Source organism: Strigops habroptila, chromosome Z (assembly GCF_004027225.2).
Source record: "Strigops habroptila isolate Jane chromosome Z, bStrHab1.2.pri, whole genome shotgun sequence".
In the NCBI taxonomy this organism is placed as follows: Eukaryota; Metazoa; Chordata; class Aves; order Psittaciformes; family Psittacidae; genus Strigops; species Strigops habroptila.
In genome coordinates, this window is record NC_044302.2 from 68,472,663 (window position 1) to 68,492,052 (window position 19,390).

Genomic DNA, 19,390 nt, shown 5'->3' on the forward strand with positions numbered 1-19,390 from the left:
ACTGAGATACTTCTGCAGAATGTATTATTAGGCATATCAAAATTCTATAAGCCAAGTAAACCACATAAATTTCAAGGTCTGCCACAAATGGGTGCCCTTTTTGCAGCAACTGCTTTCACTGTGCACTAATGATTTAAGAAGATGCTGTGACAACTGGAGTTCTCACACTGAAATTTTCAGGAGAACAAGATTGCCAATGGTAATCTCTTGTTTGTCTCTGAGCAAATCTGAGACTGGACTTTTGGAGGTATTTCTGCACTACCTGTTATGCACAGCCTGTCCTGTGATACTGAAAAAGTTCTGAAAAGTTCAGAAATACTAAAGCAATAACATTTCTGTTTGTTACAGAAATCAGAGTTGTTTGAAATTTTTATAGGAAAATGTCACCCTTAACTTGTTCAGAGCTCTACTTACAGCCAAGTCTGGACCTGCACACAAAACACAGAATTAGAGTGGTGTGAGGTTGACATTCCAGGAATCTTTTGCAGTTGCTTCCTGCATCCTTCATGTTTTGGAGAAGCATTGGCCCAGTGTCCACCACTCTGGCAGATGTATGCGTCCTCAGAGAGGTAACATGGTGGGCAGAGAAAAGACTTGGTACTCTGGTTGGTATGCAAATACCTAAATTTCTGTAGTTATTTTTAGCTGTGAATTTTGTCTATGAGTTTGGTTTTGCTTATGATTACCTTTAATGGATATTTTTTGCAACTAAATAGGACCTGCAGAATGAAATTAAGCAGATTAACAAGAAATGGAGAAAGAAACCATTGTTTCTTTCTAAAAGCAACTTGAAAATGGGGGTGATCAGATGAACACTGCCAAGAGCTACGTGTTTTCTGTTTTAAGTAATTTGGCTATGATTTATTTGAGTTGTGGTTGGTGTTTTGTTTTGCTTTTTAATCTTTTAATTTCAGAGTAGAGAAGGTTCCTAGTGCTGTGATGGAAATTTACTGCAACTGGACAATGATATACTCATGTGACCTTGCTGATTTTTTTTTTTTGCCTCCTATCTCCAGATGTAAAATATCCGCTGAAAGTAAAATGATTTATTCAGACAAAGCACTGGCTGCTTGTTCTACAAAAGAATAAACACTGGCACTAATTAAAAGCTAAACTGCTGTTATTAATTGTTTTATGGGGAGTTACTTTTTCTTCTAATTTTAATCTTAAAAGCATGCTTTTCAGATGATTGCAAAAATATAATGAATCTGCACTGGGTCTGTGCAGAGTTCTGGCTCTGCCTCCCAACAGTGCTGAAAGTGGGCACTGAGGAAAGAGGGTGGAAACAGAGAGACAACTACGTGACTTTTCAGACTTTTTGTTCCCCTTCCTGCACTCTGTGCTGTCCAAGCATTTGGCTTTTCCCTTTCTCCTGCTGCTGAGTCAGAAATGGTTTCTGTGTACTTTCTGTAGCTCAGTGGATTTCTTCTCCAGTAACCTGCAAGGACTCCCCTTCAACGTATATAAATCATTATGGTCCATATTGCCCTGTAGCGAGCAGTTCCACAGTGTAACTACCTGGGTTTGCCACACATCTCCCAGCTTTGCTTGCTGATCCCTGGTTCTTTCTGAAGGGAATAGGGACTAACTTTTCTGCTCAGATGCTACTCTAGGACAAACTGGTTTTATAGGACCTGAGCCGTATGTGAATCATTATTTCACTGCTGTAAAACATTATTGACGCCAACTGAATTTTGTGTGAAGGAGTATGTGTATATGATAGCCATACCTGCTAGCAATATTTACTGAAGGAAAGCCCAAAAGAGGACCCTGTTAGCTTTTATGAAACTTGCACAGATTTTAGCTGCTGAGTTCAAAATTTTGACAAACGTTACCTAAGTTGGACTAAAGTTTTCCTAGGGTGATGAGCTCCATCCACTGCATTGCAAGCTATTTCTGGTTATGAGTTTAGGTTAAGTGTGTTGTTTAGCAATGCTTCTTGCTTCAGAAGCTCTTCTGGGTCTGTTTCTTTGAGAGGAAACACTCAAGAGGTCAATTGCCAGTATGCAGAAACACTAGTTATGGAGTTATATCTCAGTCGTGTTTTGTTAGGGTTGGAGTTTTTGTTTGAACTAAAACTCTTTTATTGCCTATGCAGCTACCCTCTTTAATATCACATAGAAGCTGGAGACTGGTCCCTACCCAAGTCTTTTTGCATGCTGTACATAGACAATTAACAACTGCAAATACAAGCTTATATCTAGCAGCTCCCAAAGGCAACGTGGCCATGTACTGCTTCTAAACACACAACCATTTATACCCTGGAGTCCTTTTTTCCCAGACTGAAACAGGCTGGAGGGGTGTGGAAAACACCAAAGGGGATTTTTGGGGGTGGTGGTGATGTTTCCTTCTGTCCAACTGTATGGCTCTGGAAGAATGGATGGGATGACCCACTGCCATAGGTTTATTTTTTTCCATTAGCTGTAGCTTTCAGTTTCCAGATCCAGTAAGAACGTCTGGGCTTGTTTTAGCTCTTGCCAGGAAGGATATTGCCTCTGACTCCCTTTGCCCATTACCAATGAAGCTGCTTGAGGTTTAATGTTCCCTCTCTGGACATGCTTTTTCGAGAACTTTTTTAACTGGAAGCCATATGTTCATTGTCATACAGAAGACCATTAGCCATGCCAAGCTGACTGCCAATAGCCCTGGAGCCTGTGAGGTGCTGCGTCTCTGGAGATGTTTTTCTTTTTCATCTTTCCAGTATCTCCCTGTCTTTTGCAGGGATCTGGCTCTACTTACAGATGGTTTAACAAAGAGAGCATAACACAGCTGGAATTCCATCTTCAGCTGCTTTAGGAATAAATCACATCCTAGGCCCCCTTATCAGCACAACTCCATGAATGCTGTTACTGACACAGAACAAATTGCTTTACCAGTGCACCACACAAGCTGTGGGCAGCGATGTGAACCTGATATGCCCTTGCACAGTCTGTGCTTGAAACCTTTTGAAAATGCGCAGAGATTCATCTGAATGGGAGAGAAAAGACAACCCTTTAAGGCAATTTACTGTTTGCCTTAAACGGTTTGCCCTGAGGTGTTCTTAGTATTTTGTTTACTCTTTTTAAAAAAGAGAAGTTAAATGCATCAGTTCACAGGATTTATTTAATGACCTTCAGACTCATTAAACATAGACTGTAGTAGCGTGCTTACTCAGGATTTTTTATTAATGAGAAGCCTGTGTCATTTTTTTAACAGTGGTGAAATTTAGAATTAGCTATTGTCTATTCTGGAAGAAGGTATTTCTGGGTCAGAATGAACTGGACTATTAAAACTCTCTGGCAACATCCCAACTATTTTGTTTCAAGAAAAATAGTGTTTCTGTACAAGCAGAGACATTCTCTAACCATTTTACAAACAACTATATGTAGTACTACATAAAACCCTTATACTGGAGACCCACTGAAGATGATGAGATCCCACATAAGCAAAGTAGTTTAGCATCTTTGGTGGCAGAATATGGCCTTTGTACTTGTTCCTGAATGGCGGTCTCTTCAGGCAGGAATATATTCATGTCATCCCTAGAAGTGTTCAAGGCCAGGTTGGATGGGGCTTTGAGCAACCTTGTCCAGTGATAGGTGTCCCTGTCCATGGCAGAGGGGTTGGAACTAGATGGTCTTAAGGTCCTTTCCAACCCAAACCATTCTGTGATTCTATGATTCTATATCAGCTACTTAAAAACACATTTCTGGTATTCATATTCTCTGATTTTACAGATTTTGAAGTGTCTTCAATATATTTCCCAGTGATGAGTGAGAAGCTTCTGTTGCATTTCTTTCCCCCCCTGCCCCTTTTAAGATGTAGTGAACTAAAAATATGATTCATGGAGGTAAGCAAATATTCGCAAGTGAATGGATTTACCTATTGGCAGGGAAAGCAACTGTTGCGTCTGGAATTGACATGAAGCTCCCAAGGAGAGAAGAGCAGACAATTCACTCCCTGTTCTGTCACCTTTCTGAAGCTGTGCACTGTAAGTCAGAAACTGCTGGCAGGAGCACCCTAGGAACTTTGTGTTTCTCCAGGAACCTTGCATTTCCCCCAAGCCCAGACTCAGATGCAAACTCCATGAGTTGGACCCGTCATTGCCAGGAGCCTCTGCTATTTCCATGGAAGAAAAATCCTAAGACTGAAAAAATAATCCTTATGTTTGTATGCTAAAAATGCTAATGTTTCAGAAGTGAGACAGTGGTGGATTTAGTGGAATCTCCACTAGCCATTGTACCAGTATCCTTTTTGACCGTGACATACATTTGAAAAGAGACACAGTCATCCATGTAGGCTGATATAGTCTAAGGATCTTCTTGCTGAGAGTGTCTAAGCACCAATATGATGGTACCATGTACCAACAGCATGCGTATTGGCATTCAGTACCATCACCAACTTCTGTCACCTCTAAGTTTGCAGCTTTGTCTCTCCATTGCCTGTGGTTTACTTTTAATAAATAACATTTTACACAAATATGTGTTCTATATTAACATACATGTGTCCCTAATAGTATTCTATAAGTCTGCCAAATATTTACTTGTAGTTATTTTAATCACTGCTGGCTTGTCCTTCTTTTTAGTATTTCATTAAAAATTAAGCTAATGCTGCCTGCTTAATGTCCAGCTGAGAGCACAGAATATGGCTTACTTTAGTATCTGTTGGGCCTGATTTTAACTTCATTCTGTGCACAATGTCCAGAATAAATATTGTTAAGCTTTACAGAATGTGGAATTTTCCCCAACACTTAAATGCTTGTCCAGGGCAAAACTTTAATTAATAGAGTGCAGTGCACTGGCAATTAATGGAACCTTTACTTGGTATATGTTCTGGCTGTCTTGGGGCTTAAGCATCTGTCAGAAGAAACACAGTAATTCTATTTTTCCTTTTACTCTCCTAAGCCTCTGTACGCTGAGAGTTACACCAGAGGTCCCAGCACTCTACCACTGTTACCAAAAACATGCTTTTTTCTCTACTACTGGAGAAAATGGTGGATCAGCAGCATGGTAAAAATGATGGAGGGAAGTTATACACTGGATGTTTTGAGAACCTGCATGTTTGGTCACCTTGAGAAAACTGTTCTTTTTCACTAAAACTTTTAAAGTATGTTAAGATACAATCTAAGATAGAAGTGCCTGATATTTTATTGTTATTTGTGATTTCAGAATAGTCTGGGACACTCTATAGTCATACTCTACTAGCTGTTTGTGGTAAGAGGAGGACTTGGTGCAGCTCTTGTAAATTGAGCTATCTCTGGCCGTGCTAATCACAGAGTTTTAATCGCTCAGACTAGATAATGTGACTTTTCATGGTTTGATCTTCTGGCAAGGAAGTCATGTAACATGTTTAGACTTGATTTCTAAGAATACATCTCACAAGAAGGGATTAATGCAAACAGGACAATGTGTGGAGACCACAGTCCTGGAGGATACTAGCTATGGCCATTACACCAGCTGGGTGTGATTTGAAAAAATGGGAGAACATGGTTTTGTACTACAGGAACCTAATGTTCCAGTCACAGGATTCAGAAAAATGCAAGGATTAATAATGTTGCTGCAAGTGAAATACAAATGCTTTTCTGCCTACATTTAGGTTTGTACCCCTGCTTATTTTGCTCTAACTTCCAGGGCTACTGCAGAAATAAAGAGCTGAATCTCGTGACTTTTTCAACTCTGGAAAAAAAAATCTACTAGTGATTTTGAAAAAGAGGAGGCAAACCCATGAAGGTAATTTGTTGAATGTTTTTTAAAAGGCAGAATATGATGGGGGGATTGGTCCATGTGAAAATTGAACTGGATATCCTATTAACAAGTGCTTTTTCTTCAAAAGAATACTGTCCATCTGTGTTTAATTAACAGAACTGTCCCTTCTATTTTGTGGGAGTGAAAATCCACCCACTGCTCAGGAATACAGAGGAGGACTACAAACATGTTTACTTTATCCAAATATGTTATCATGGCAGGATAACATGATATCTTAACAACCTTACTTTATCAATCTGCCTTCTTCTTGCTCCACAAAAGTATCTTGCAGTTGAGTGAGTTTTTGTGGGTTCATGAGCAGCCATGCACTGAAAGGAGTTTCTGCAGTGATATCTTTATAGTAAACATAAAATTGTTTTGCATAGGAAACAAAACTTTTGATACTATTGTTCCTATACTGTTTTTTGATGGACTGAAATACAACCCATAGAAGAGCTTTCAAATCAACTTTTTAATCAATTTTTCAGCTTTTCTGGCTTTTTAAAAAAGCTGACCTCTTCTTCTCAACCTACATTTCTGTTTTTAAGAAGAGTCTCTTTGGTTGTTTTCTTTCCTAAGAAGCATCAGGAGTAGTTACTCTGCTCTGTGCTTGTTTCAGTGAAGGATTTCCTGGCCTGGGAGAAGTCTTACACATGCTTTGTCAGCATGTATTCTTTGACTGACAGGAAGACACTTCAAAGTGTTAGGCAAACCATTATTACAAATCATGGTAAAAAGCTGTTAACAAAAGCTTAAACAAAAGCTGAAAAGTTCCCAGAAATCTGTTTTTAACATCCCTTTTGCCTGCGTTTGTCAGTTTCTTGACTCTAGTGAGATAATAATTTTGCCAGTTCCCTATATACCTTAAAGAAACTTGTAGCAGCCAAGACCTGATGTTCTGACCACAGAGAAAAAGAGTTTCTGTTGCTCTAGACCTCTTTCATCCCCAGTTTCTCTCTCTCCTTTACACTTGCATCTTTGCAGAATTTTTTAAAGGAAATGAAATATTTGATCTTATTCTTTCTCTTACTCTTTTTTTTTTTTTTTTAATTTCATGCCACTCTAAAGGTGGAAGGATGAGCACAAAGAAGCAGTGAAAACAGGACTGCAAGCTAGTAAACAAATTACTACTTTGGCATTCCTACAAAAAATATTCTGGGCTGGCTGCTGACCCCTGAGCTCCCTCTACTCATGGCAAAAATAATGGCGAACACTTTTCTCACAGGGAAGGGGTAAATCTCTTCAAAAGTAAGCAAATGCATCAGCAGCGTAACCGTGTTTTGAAGCAGCATTAGAAAAATAAATGTGTTTCTTTGCAGTAAGTAGTGTTAAGTTTTAATTTCCTAAACAACCAATTTCTTTTGCTGTTAAACTGTAAATGATGAAACCAGTGTTAACTCTGTTGACAGTTACAGCTATTACCAGTTTGGTTTTGTACGGAACTTTCCTGTCCTGCTCCTCTCACCTCCCAGAGGTGAGGAAATATGCTTTTCAGTATACTAGTTTCTCATTTTAGCAAGGCTGAGAATGGCGTGTGGATTAGTCATATGGACGGTAACTCAGGCCTCCTAATCTTATGAATGTGTTTGCTACAGGGAGTAAAGAGATTGTTCTCATTATAGAATCAAAATATATTGTGCAAAGCCAGTATGAATAGGTACTCTGGCAATTACTTTGTTTTTGGAGGGCAATATACATGCTTCATATCCTGTCATCTCCAGTATTTGGCAGTGCTCTTAGCAAGAAATGGTTTGATTAATCCAGCAGGATGCAAACTTGGGGCCCCTTGTACTGTTGATATTCAAGAACTCATGCTCTCAGTTTCAGAGACGATAGCTGAAATAGAGGTGGTCCCTTTAAATACATTTAAAGACATTTCTTATATGCAATTTACTTCTGTTTACATGAGATCTTATCTAGAGGATGCTAAGAATTTAAACATCACTGTTCATTTGTGCTTACCGTAAAAACTGATTGTAACCATCTGTTGTAAAACAGCCTCAGAAAGGGATAACCTTCCTGGTTTCTAGTTCTTGCCTGCTGAAGCTCAGGCAAGCAAAATGAGAGAGCAGAATAAGTACTGTTGTGTTGCTAGGTCCTGGCCTGCAGGATAGGCAGCTGGTTGGCTGCTGTTTAACAGAAAGGTAACTGAAGTTTCTATAAGGAAATATTTTAGTTTTAATGCACATTGCTGCTAAATGGTTTGAAATGTACAGAGTGTTAAAATACCGATTCTGCTCTTGTTGTCAAGTCTCTGTTAGTGTGACATAGTCACATGAAACCCTTAACACCTAGCACCAGCATTTTGGAGATGCCAGAAGCTCAGCACCTCTGCAAATGAGGGTATCTTGTGATGATATCCAAAAGCAGTACTGCAAACTGCTGATACATAGGAGTTTTATGGCCCTGTCTGGTACTGACAGGACTGGGGGGGATTCACTGTGTGGGACTCCTGAGAAGAGGAAAGTGCTAAAAGTTGCCAGGAGATGGGTTCAGAACTGATAGAAATGAGACTTCAGAGAATTACATCTATGACTTGTATGAAGATTGGAAATGAGAAAACATGGGCTGAACACAGTAATACAGAAGAAACAGGACACCAGTTCGGGTTAAGAATTTTTATAAAAGAGAGACCTTTTGCCTTTCCTTTTCATTTGAAACACAGTAAGTTTCTGTTATTGGTACAACCGGTTTGGACTACTCAGAATAAAATGTCTGGAAATAGAAATCTAAAATGTGTTTTGTCTGAGGCTGTTGGGTTATACATAGATTTTAAAGAAAACAAACAGTGGTTAAGTTAGAGGGTCTTTCATCTATTTGATATGATTGTCTCCTCAGTATCCAATAAAAATCTGCGGATCTTAAGAGGTATGAGTCCAAAAAGGTACTGTCAGTCCAACAGGGTAAAATTACTAACATCATTGTTACAGCTCTAGCTGGCTTTAGTGGAGATGGTCTTCTACCCCAATCCTGACGAGAACTCTGAGGTTTTGTAGCTTGCCTGCATTTCTGTTTAAAACATTCTTGTTAAGTGTCTTGGCTGTCCTGCATGTGACCCAGGTCAGCTTTGGAAATAAGGGTACAGTGTTAGTGACAAAAAAAGCATTTTCACTCAGACAGACGATTTCTTTTGTCTGATATCTTGTTAGTCAGTATCCTGCATTGTGCTGGAGAAAAAAGGGAGAGGTAGGTGGGGAAAGTGAGAGGGATTTTCTGGCCTACTCTAGCTTATATTGAATGCTAAAGTCGACGTTTAGTTTACATGGAACACTAGGGTCTGGTTAAGAACTTGTCCTTAACTTTAGGTAGGGCTTATAGACAAAATTGATTGAAGGCTAGAAAAGTTTGACTAAGCAGTTCTCTGCTTCTGCAAGGCCTCTTTTGCAGAGGAAGTCAGCTCTGTCGGGAAGATACAGTAGAGAGAGATCAAGAGTGTAAGCATGCATTTTTGTTAAAAATACTGAAACCCCCAAAAGTTTGCTAATGTACAGTAATTACCCGGTTATTATTGCTTCCCTCATGTGTATTAATGACCCTCCTCTCCCTCCAATAGTTTTTTTTTCCATTCTAAATGCCACATAATTTTGCATTTTTTTTTTTCAGACCAGACACACAAGCTAACAGCATATGTAAGTAATTGCCTTCTTCAGTCACAAGCAAAGCACCACATACTTGCTTGTCTGAGCTAAGTGTTTGAAGGATGAGGTTTAGCTTACACCTTAATTCTCTGTAAAAGTGTTTTGGCAGGGTTGAGAATGCAGGGAGCCCGCTTGGTAAAAGGAAAGAACCATGCATTGCCAGCTGATTCCTCACCTTCCAACCCCAGGCCAGACCTGTCAGTTCGCAGAGGTTGGTTTCCTCTCACAGTGGGAAGCCATCCCAGCCCAGGTCGTGCCTGAGGAAGGAGTGCTGTTTGCAGGTGTCAGCGAGGCTGGGATTCCTGCTGGCAGCCTGCCCCTCAGCCTCAGGCTTCCTGAGGACCCACCCAGCTTCCTTCATGTTTGGATTTACCACTGTGGTTCAGCTCCTCATGCACAGAAGCGGGTGCACCCAAGCTGAGGTCTGGAGTCTCCCACTGTAGTTTTGTATGGCCACACAGTCTGGGACCAGCGCAGTGTATGTGGGAAGTCTGTCCAATGCTAGTTTGCACGAGTGGAGCGTTGCCCTTCCCGAGGATATAAGCAGTGCGCAAAGTGTCTCCCAACAGCGACACCCAACAGTGCTACTCCCTCTGAAGTCGATTTTAGGGGGATGTCTGTATAATTACATAAGTGACCTAAATTTGTGATTTGAAAGTATCACACTACAGTTTTTGGCTAGGTTCCTAATAGGGTTTTTGTTGTTGTCTGTGTTGGTTGGTTTTAATAAAACTACTGGCTGCTAGACTTAATAGTTCAGTAAATTCCACTGGTGAGGCTTTTGGCTGGTCTTAGCTCAAACTTTAAATATCAGTGAAGAATAGTTTGGTACACTTTATAAAGGTGATCCTACTATGTACACTTAAATTTCTGCTCTTTCCAAAAGATTTTAAGTGCAGCTTAAACCTTTGTGATATTTGATATTAAACCCCCTCTTTTCTTTGCTGCTGTTTGGTTTTTTTTTTAATCAAAAGGTTATTTAGCAAAATGTCTTTTTGAGTTTTTGAAGTCTCCTTAAACACCCAGTGATGTTGCTATGGGTGGTGGCAGGCTAAATGGTTAGGAAGCAAGAGTTATCAATTCTGATGCCTGCAGAGGAAAGGATTCTCTCTCTTCAAATCCAGTAAAAGTTCAGTTTTGCAGAACTTCAATCTCGCTGTCTTTGGTCTGGATGGCTAAAAAGAAAATCTTTCGGAAGATTCTTTTTTTCATTGGAAAACTCTGTATGCTCACAATACAACTTTTTTTTTTTTTTTTAAAGATTTTAATCATGTGAGATCAAAGCCCTGTTTTTGTGAATTAAAGTAGAGCTGCCTGCTTTTAATAAAAGCTCATTTTACGCTGGTTTTGGGTTCTAAATCCTCGCTATTTTGGCTGCATCCTGAAAATAGCCTGGTGGCTATCTCGGTTCTTGTGCTGAAGTTGCTGAGAAACACCAAGGCCATCTTCCCTGCTGACCCCGCTTCAGGGCCAGTGACCTTTGGACAAGGGTGGTCACAAGCTGCTGGGAGGTAGGTACAAATGGATGCCACCGCAGCTCTTAGTGTTAATGTAGGGCCTCAGCTAATTATTTCTGCGTAAGCAGTGTATATCCTCCAGGGCAAAGCTACATGTTGACATGGCTGCACACTAGCCAGTGCCAAGTGAACTCATTCAGCCTCAGCCAGGGAGTGTTTGCTCAGCATGATGGTGACCTCCAAGTAAAGCTTCCTATGGGCCTGTGGGCATAGATGCCTCTAAATAACTAAGTAGCCATGAACTTTAAGTAGGTTATTTTTCTGAGATCATTCAATTTGACTCTGAATTCAGTCTGGAAAGAGCCATTTGCAAAAGCTGCAAGGAACTGAGATGGGCTATTCAAATTTAAGGGCATACATCCTTTACTTTCATAGCTACATCCCTTCATGCTGTACTACTGTTAAGGCTGACCAGGTCTCTAACAACTATGCCCAGGCTCTGGGGGAGATGCTTCATCTTCTCTCTGTCTGCCTGTATGGATAAATACACTAATTAGATATTTCAGTCTGACACTGACACGAGATGTGCCACAATCCTCCTGTGGAATCCATACCAAGATGGGGTTTGATGAGATTTTGAGCATCCTGACCTAGTAAAAGATGTCCCTGCCCATAGCAGGATCTTTAAAGGTCCCTTCCAAACCAAACCAATTTGTATTTCTGTGATTCCATGTGGTTTCTTGGTGACCTTGGCATTTTGCAGCTGGCTCAATTTCTGTGATCTCGTCCTCTCGCTGTTTGAATCTAACTCTGACCTTTGGGAGGGGAAGGTCAGAAAATAGGAGAATTTTCTTTGTTGCTCATACATATTTCTATTCTTCCACAACACCCAGTTGTCTCTGGCAACACTAGAGTTTCTGGCCAACACACTGCAATCCTCAAGAGACTTCCTATGTGCTTTTTAGTCAGACCTAGTTTGGCTAATTTCAAATTCTGTTTGGACCATCTTCCAGATGAAAAGACGTCTCATGCTATCATTCACTGGTACTTTATAAAGAACCTCAGCTGGAAAGAAATGACTTTTGATACCTTGTCTTGTTGAATTTTTGAAAAAGACGAACTATAAAAGAAACCAGAAGTAGAAGTAGATATTGATCCAATTCAAGGAGAAAGCATCTGAGCATATAAATTTTAGCTCAAATTTTCCCAAACAGAGGTTTGGGAAACCATGATATTAGCTAACTGGTTTACAAAGTAAAAATCCAAAAATGGCTCAAGTAAGAAACAGACACTGAGAATAAAAACTAGGCACTCCCAAGAGAAACTGAGATGGAGCTACATCTGGTCATTAAAGACTTGGAAAAACAATGGCTTGAAAAAAGCAATGAAAAAGGAAGAGAAGGAAGAATTGGCTTTAGTTTAAAAGAAAAAAAAAAAGAATTAATTGCTATCAGCTACAGATGTGACTACATGTTGAATTTTTAGAAAAGTCTGTGTTCTTGGTAACTTGTACAGGTGTTTTGTGATGTATATTTTACAATTTCTTTTCCTAGAGATGGAAAATTTTAAAGTTAACACAACTCAAAACACTTCTGCGAGGTCCTTTCTCAGTCATTCAGAAGTTCTTGCTTGAGAATTTCCTTCTTCTCCTTGTATTATGTACTGCCACCCTAAGATATACTCTAAAAACAAATTAAAAAAAAAAAAGAGTGAAAAATAATTTGTTTCTTCCACTGACCTGTCTCAATTGCATTACTTGCATCAAATTCTTGCTGGGTTTTATCTGCCTGTACACCTGTGTCAGGCTGGGGAAGTGCTTCTTTGGCCTCAACAGAATGCTACTTAATACTAGCACATTATTCAGTAAGAATACCAAAACAAAGGTGTGCCTTGGACTGTATGAGGTGGAGCTGGAGTCTACACCCAGTGTCTGGCCTTCAGGCTCTCCTTTTCTGATGTAGTCTTTGTTCTGCATTCTCTTTCTTTTTGGCTTTATCTTTCCTACCTTCCTGCGTACTTCCCATCATTAGGTCTGTATCTGCCCAGACCCCGGTGGATACTGCTTGGGCCACAGCTGGGCTTTGTTATAGTAGGAAGATCACAGTAATACCTACATGTGCAGTGGGGATTTTCTGGAGGAGTCTGAACTTTACTTTTCCAGTTGATAATTTCTTTCACTGCAAGCAAGGATCAGATTTGTTACTATTATAATTAGTGCACACCTTCCTAGATTTCCCCAAGCTCTCTCCAGGTGCATACAAGTGGGGTTTCATTCCTTCCTATATCTTAGAAGGGTCCTTCAATTTTCTTTAACTAAACTCTCGTCGTAATAATAGCTTGGCTGAATGCCAAGATATGAAAATTCTTCAGAAGGTAATCTTTAGAGGATTATAGCAGATTAAAACACCATCCTGTGCCTAAAGACTTCAGCATACTTTCTGAACAGTTAGGGATTGCAGTGGTTTCAGAATATGTTGTTATCCTTATTAAAGCATTGCTCTAAGTAAAAATGTAGATTTCAGAAGGAAGGAAAATTCTTCATGAAGATTAGAATTCTTGGTTTTCAGTCTGGATGCTGTGTGCATCACAGGATGATTTCAATATACTAAAATGTATGGGTTTACTGGAGCTACAGGTTGAGGACAGGAGTGGTATCAGTTCTGTGTTAGTCCTACCTGATTATGCTTCTGAGAAGCATTCTGCCTTTGTAGAACTTGCAACTTTCTGCACAAAATGAAATAAAATGGATGATATTGTTCAGAAAAATTCTTTTGCAGATCTTGCATAGTCAGTGGCAATTTAAGCTAAACAAGGAAAGTTGGTAAAACTTTAGAAGCATTAACTGATATGAAAATCAGTTGTGCCACCTGTGGTCTAACCTACATAAGCCAAAATAAAGGCCCTGCTCCCAAAAGGATCAGTTTTCGAAGACTGGGTAAATGTCATCAGACCCTCAGTAAGTTCATTTTGATTGATCTCAATTAAAACAGCACTGATATTATTTTAATGGTGATAACGTAGTATTCTTAAAGCCTTTCAGTTTGTAATAAATAGTAGTTTAACTAGGAGAACAATTCCCCATCTGCATTAATGGGGCTGTGTGGTCAGTGGGTTTTGCTGGAACGATTGGAGCAGGAATAGCATACTTTAAAGAAACGGAGGGAACGCACTGGCTTTTTGAACATGCGTTTTGAAGCCTAGTTGTGAGCATTGTTACAAGGAGGCACACTGCCAGCACGCAACTGTCCTTCATGCAGTTTAGGGCTTTTTTCGCCTGTGGTGTCTGACCACATTTTGAACATGAAGCCTTTACGCTTTCTCTCCTGTGCTTCTTGATGTCAAAAAAAAAAAAAAAAAAATCGATCCATTGTTAGGTTCATTAAAGAATAGGTCAGCTCTTCACAAGCTGGAATCTAATTTCCGCTGTTATGGGGACACGGATGCTCCTCCCGTGCCTGCATTCCTGTCTCCAACTGTGCCAAAGACCTGTCTATGCCCTCTGTGAACATACTGGTTGTCTCAGGAAGGGATGGAAAAGGGTTAATCCTGGGCCTCATTGGTGACACCTGTGTAACATACCAGACTGTCCCCACCCTCAAAACTTAGAAATGTTGATTTCTAAGATAAGCCATGTTAGCTGCTGCCAACCATTTCATACTATGATACTTCAGATTTAAAAATCCCAATCTCTACCTTCTACGCTAGATAAGCAGCGTACAGCAGCAGCCTGGAATCAAAATGGGAAGAATCAACATCTTTATAGATGCTGAAAGCACAAGTACAAACATGCATAACCACAATTTCTAGAATTGAAATCCGTGAAGAAGCTTAAACATGCAAGAATGCCCTTTAACATTGCAGAAGATGCTCTGCAAGAACAGTGGTAGTCCGATTTTCTCTTACTACTACATTGTTATGTATCATCTGTACTATCCTCATCCAATGATAGACAGGCCACCTCTGATGGTCACATAGTCCCAAAACGATGATGAGGCTGCCCTGGAGGGCACAGAAGGAGTGCTCTGGTGCTGTGCCTAGTCCCCCTCACATCTCTGAAAACAAAGACATGGCTGTGAGGAGGTGTTTTTATGATTTATAGTATGTATGCTGATCCTTATGGCCGTATAATTTGAAGAAACATTAGAAGTGGTGATATGCTCTAGGTGTATTCAGGCCAAGGACTGCAGGGACTGCCAAGACGCCGAAGTCCTAAAGGACATCAATTTACAGTTCCTCTGCAATAACTGAAGCGCTAGCCTAAGATATGAAGAATTTTGAGAAAAATCAAACTGTTTAAAAATAGGGAGACTGGCATCAAGTATGGATTTTTCAATGGAGGTACTACACTGTTTTAATCAAAAGACTACACTATTTTAGAGCGCAATTTTAGCAAATATAAATAAAATTTATTTATTTATTTATTTATTTATTAAATATTTATTTAAAAAATATTTTCCATGATATGTGAAATAAGTAATATTGTTATTCCCTATAATATGTTCCAGTTAAGAATCTCAGTGTTTTACCAGCATGCACCTTGACTCCTGAAAAGCAACCATGATTTCAAATAGCTTTGATACAACTTGGGTATCAATGGGTCAGGTCATGTAACACAACTGAGGTGAGTTGAGTTTTCATTTGGTAGAAAAACTGAGACACAAAATGCTTTCCAGGAAGCTGGACTAAAGCTTTTAAGCTGAAACCAGTGTCCAGAATTTCTAACTTTAGATGTTATGTTCAATCTGGCTGGCATTTTTACATGGTTGCATGTCTCTGCCATGTTCATTATCTGTTATTAGTAAGTTGACAGGAAGCTGTTCTTGCTGAGAGATTCTGCCTGCTATTTAACCCAAAATAAACTTCTAAATGCAATCTGAAGCAAATGACAGTATTTTTTCTGCTAGTTTGAGGCTTTGCAGTTGGGTAAATACATGCTTCCTCATATTCGAGTAAGTGGCTGTTCTTAGTTGATTGGATCTGGGTAACATCCCTCATTCCCTGAACATTAACAGCTTGCCTTTCTGTCTCTTTTGTGGAAGTGTATACAGGTTAAAACTCCCTTTAGGTCACAGCTGCTTTTTTCAGACAGAACAGCAATCTCATGGTTCATAAATTAAGAGGTCAATTGTTTGCCACTGGAGCTGAAAATAACTCCCTAAAGGTTAGGCCTCTGAGAGATTCTTTAAAATGCTGGCAAGTTTCAATGACAATGGTTCTTTGAAAAGAATGTTTTCTGATACTTATCAGGAAAGAAACAACAGTGTGATGCCTTATCACTTTGGACTCAATAGTGTAGAAACCTTTGCTTTGCTGTTTGGAGTGTCACTGACATTTCTACTTTTGGTTACAGGGAGAGTTAAACCTATGTCACATAAAACTCAGTAGCACTGATAAAATGTAATTTCCAGTCTTCTTCTTTCCCAAAGAAAATAATGGTTTTGTGGAATACAGCCAAAACCAATGCTCTTCACTCACGCAGATGTACTACCAAATCTCAACGACTGCTTCACCCCATGCTTGTAAAGGGGTAGGTATAATCTGAATCCAGATCGCCTGGCTGCCAGGCCACAGACCATTGGGTTCATTATGAAAGTCATCAAAACTACCCAGGACTATGTTCCAGACTATGAGGATATGTTATCAGGAGTCTGCAGGCTGCAATGTCTCTGTGTAGGCATCTCTTTCCCTTCAGTTTGCTACTGCAGCAACCTTTCCAGAGCACCACTGCTGCAGTGACAGTGGGTGATTGAGGGTTTCATCAAGCAGAGAAGCTTTTTTTGGTGTCTTGGTGTTGGATGAGGCTTTTCAGTGCCTCAGAAATGGAAGAGGAAATGGATGTACTCCCTGCAGCAAGGACTGTTTTCTCTGTTAATTGCTTTGTACCATGAGAATTAAGCAAGTTTCTTGCTTGACCGTACCTGATAACCAACAGATCCACAGTCTCCTATGAGAACTGAAAGGAGTGTCTTACACAGTACTTCCTTGCTAATGCTTCAGAAAATGCTTTTGGATAAAGAAGGGAAATAGCTGGGAGACTGTTTAATTTTGAACTCATTATTAACTTCTTGCTTGTAAACTCCAGTTTATTGCAGATGAAGATGACAGGCTGGAGCAGCAGCATTACCCTCTTAGTTGTGGTGCCAGTGCACAGCACTGCAAAGAATCCCCAGTGACTCCAGCCACAAGCATGAAGTAGTCCCAGATTATCCTTGTTTCTTTTATTGGATGTGTTCTTTTTTTTTTTGTCTAATGGCATGAACATGCTTATCATGTTCTTATGAACTTGGTCAGGAGAACCACCAGGCCAGTCTCCATTCAAGCCTTGTGAATTTTCAGCCTCTTGCACAATCAGCTCTCTATCAACATATCTATCCTTATTTTCCTGTTCACTGTCTGACCCTGCATTGTTAATCTTGCATTTTCATGTTTAGGAAGAACATAACTAAGCGCACTCAAGGTCTTTCCCACATTTGCGGTATCTAAGTGAATCTTTATCGACATGAGTATATACACGCTGGGGAAGGATAAAAAGGTAGATTTAATATTTCTCCTTTTAAACGTAATCTTTCAGCCTGTTCTATTCAGCCTGCATTAGAAACTGAAGAGTGGACTGCTGCAGCCAGGTACTGCTGCTCACAGGATAAAATTTCTGCCATTCAGTAGATACCTGGGAAATAATTGTACCTTTTTCCCTGTCACAGTTCAGCAGATCTTCCTGTGTACAGCCTCCAGGTTTGGGATTAGTGTGAGTCTTTTGTTACTTTGAGAACCTCGTCCTCCTTGCAAGAGTATTGACTGAATGTGCTGGTGACAGACAATGTGTGGTTTAGGACATTGCTCATCAATTCAAAAGTCATCAAGTCGAAATGAAAGAGAAGAGATTGGGGGTGTGTATGTGTGTGCAGGGGGTGTATGGGTATGTGTGTGTGTTCTTATCTCTTCTGTGCCTCAGGTACACTTTTTTTCTTTTCCAAATAAAAGCCTGTAAAGAAAGGGACTGATTATGACTATACCGAGTTAAGGAAAGCTTACAGAAAAGAGTTAACTGATTACCTTCATATCAACAGTCTAGGCTGCACAATTTTCACTATTAAGAAGGAATACATACTGTGCTTAAATTTCATTCACAGGAAACTGAACTATTCTCTTCCCTGTGTGGACAAACGTTCAAATAAAAAGACAATATGCATACAAAGGGCATGTCTTCTCTTCAGTGCTCTGGCATTTCTCAAGAAAAGCTTTTGTAATTTCAGTCTATCCTTTATTTTTGATAGACTGCAAAAACTAATTGTAACTAAGGACTACAATAAGAAATGAGATGCCAATGTCATTGCTGGAGTAATCAAACTGGTTTGAAAAGAATTTCTGCAATTATGTTTTGGATTAATGGGTCAGAGACATTATACTTTAAAGTAAGCTGCCACTTTTTTACTCAGCCTGTAAGTACAGTTATGTTGATGATCCTAACCAGACCACCGGACAATACAAACAGGCCATTCATCATGGTGAATTAGAAGCTACATTCCAGCAAGCACAAACACAAACATACAAGTGAACCTATAGCCATCTACAGGACTCAGAGGAAGTAAATACTCCTGAAACCCAGGACAGTATAACACTCTCATACTAGTATTGTACCTAACGGAATATTTTTTTTTGCCTAGTGTTTTTTAATAAGTAAATATACCCCAGATTGTATCCTATTACACATGGTGTAGCTTTCCGTTAATTTTAATTTCTAACAAACAGTCATCTGTTTTCTTCATCTGCCTTCAAGTCGTGCCACAGTAACATCTGCTGGTTCTTTTCTTCCATACTATTGACTTCAGTTTTACATTTTTATAGTGTGGGGTTTTTTCCATATGAGGGTCAAAGTTAGCTTGCTTGTTCAAAAGGGGGCAAGGGGAAGCAGCGTGCTGCAGTTACTGTTATTCTGGATTTGGCCCATGCTTACAGAGGAAACCTGAGAGTCAGTAGCTCTTCCCCATGCTGTCCCTCTTGCACTTGTGACAGTGCCCTGTGGCTGGGCCAAAAATCTGCTTGTCTCCTATGCTTAAAAGTGATTTTGATCCCTGTGCTGAGGTGGGCATAGGATCGTCTGTCCCTGGTAATTCTGTCCCTGTACTGCGAGTTTGCTTCTGTGCTTTGAAAACGTGTGCTGCCGAGTTTACTTCTCAGGATGCACCAACAAGCCACTGTGTGGTAGCAAATTTTACTTAGACTCCCATCAGCCAGTCAAATCTGCAAATCTGTTATGAATCTCATGACAGAAGGCTGGAGAGATAGCTTGAATTCTATGAGGTATTAAATAATTGGCCTATACCCTTCCTCTGTCCTGCTGTTCTGAATGGAGAAAAGAAATCAAAATTCGAATACTTCTGGATTTTCCTTTGTTGCAACTGCAATTGGTCAGTAAAATGAATGTATGTTAATTTGAATACTTCGTATTTTAACATGTGACAGGATTTTGAACAGGAGTCAGACGGACTTTTCAGCTGGTAAAAAGTATCACATTTATAAGTAGGCAATATGCATTGCTATTAAATTGCTAATTCACCTGATTTTAATTTCATCA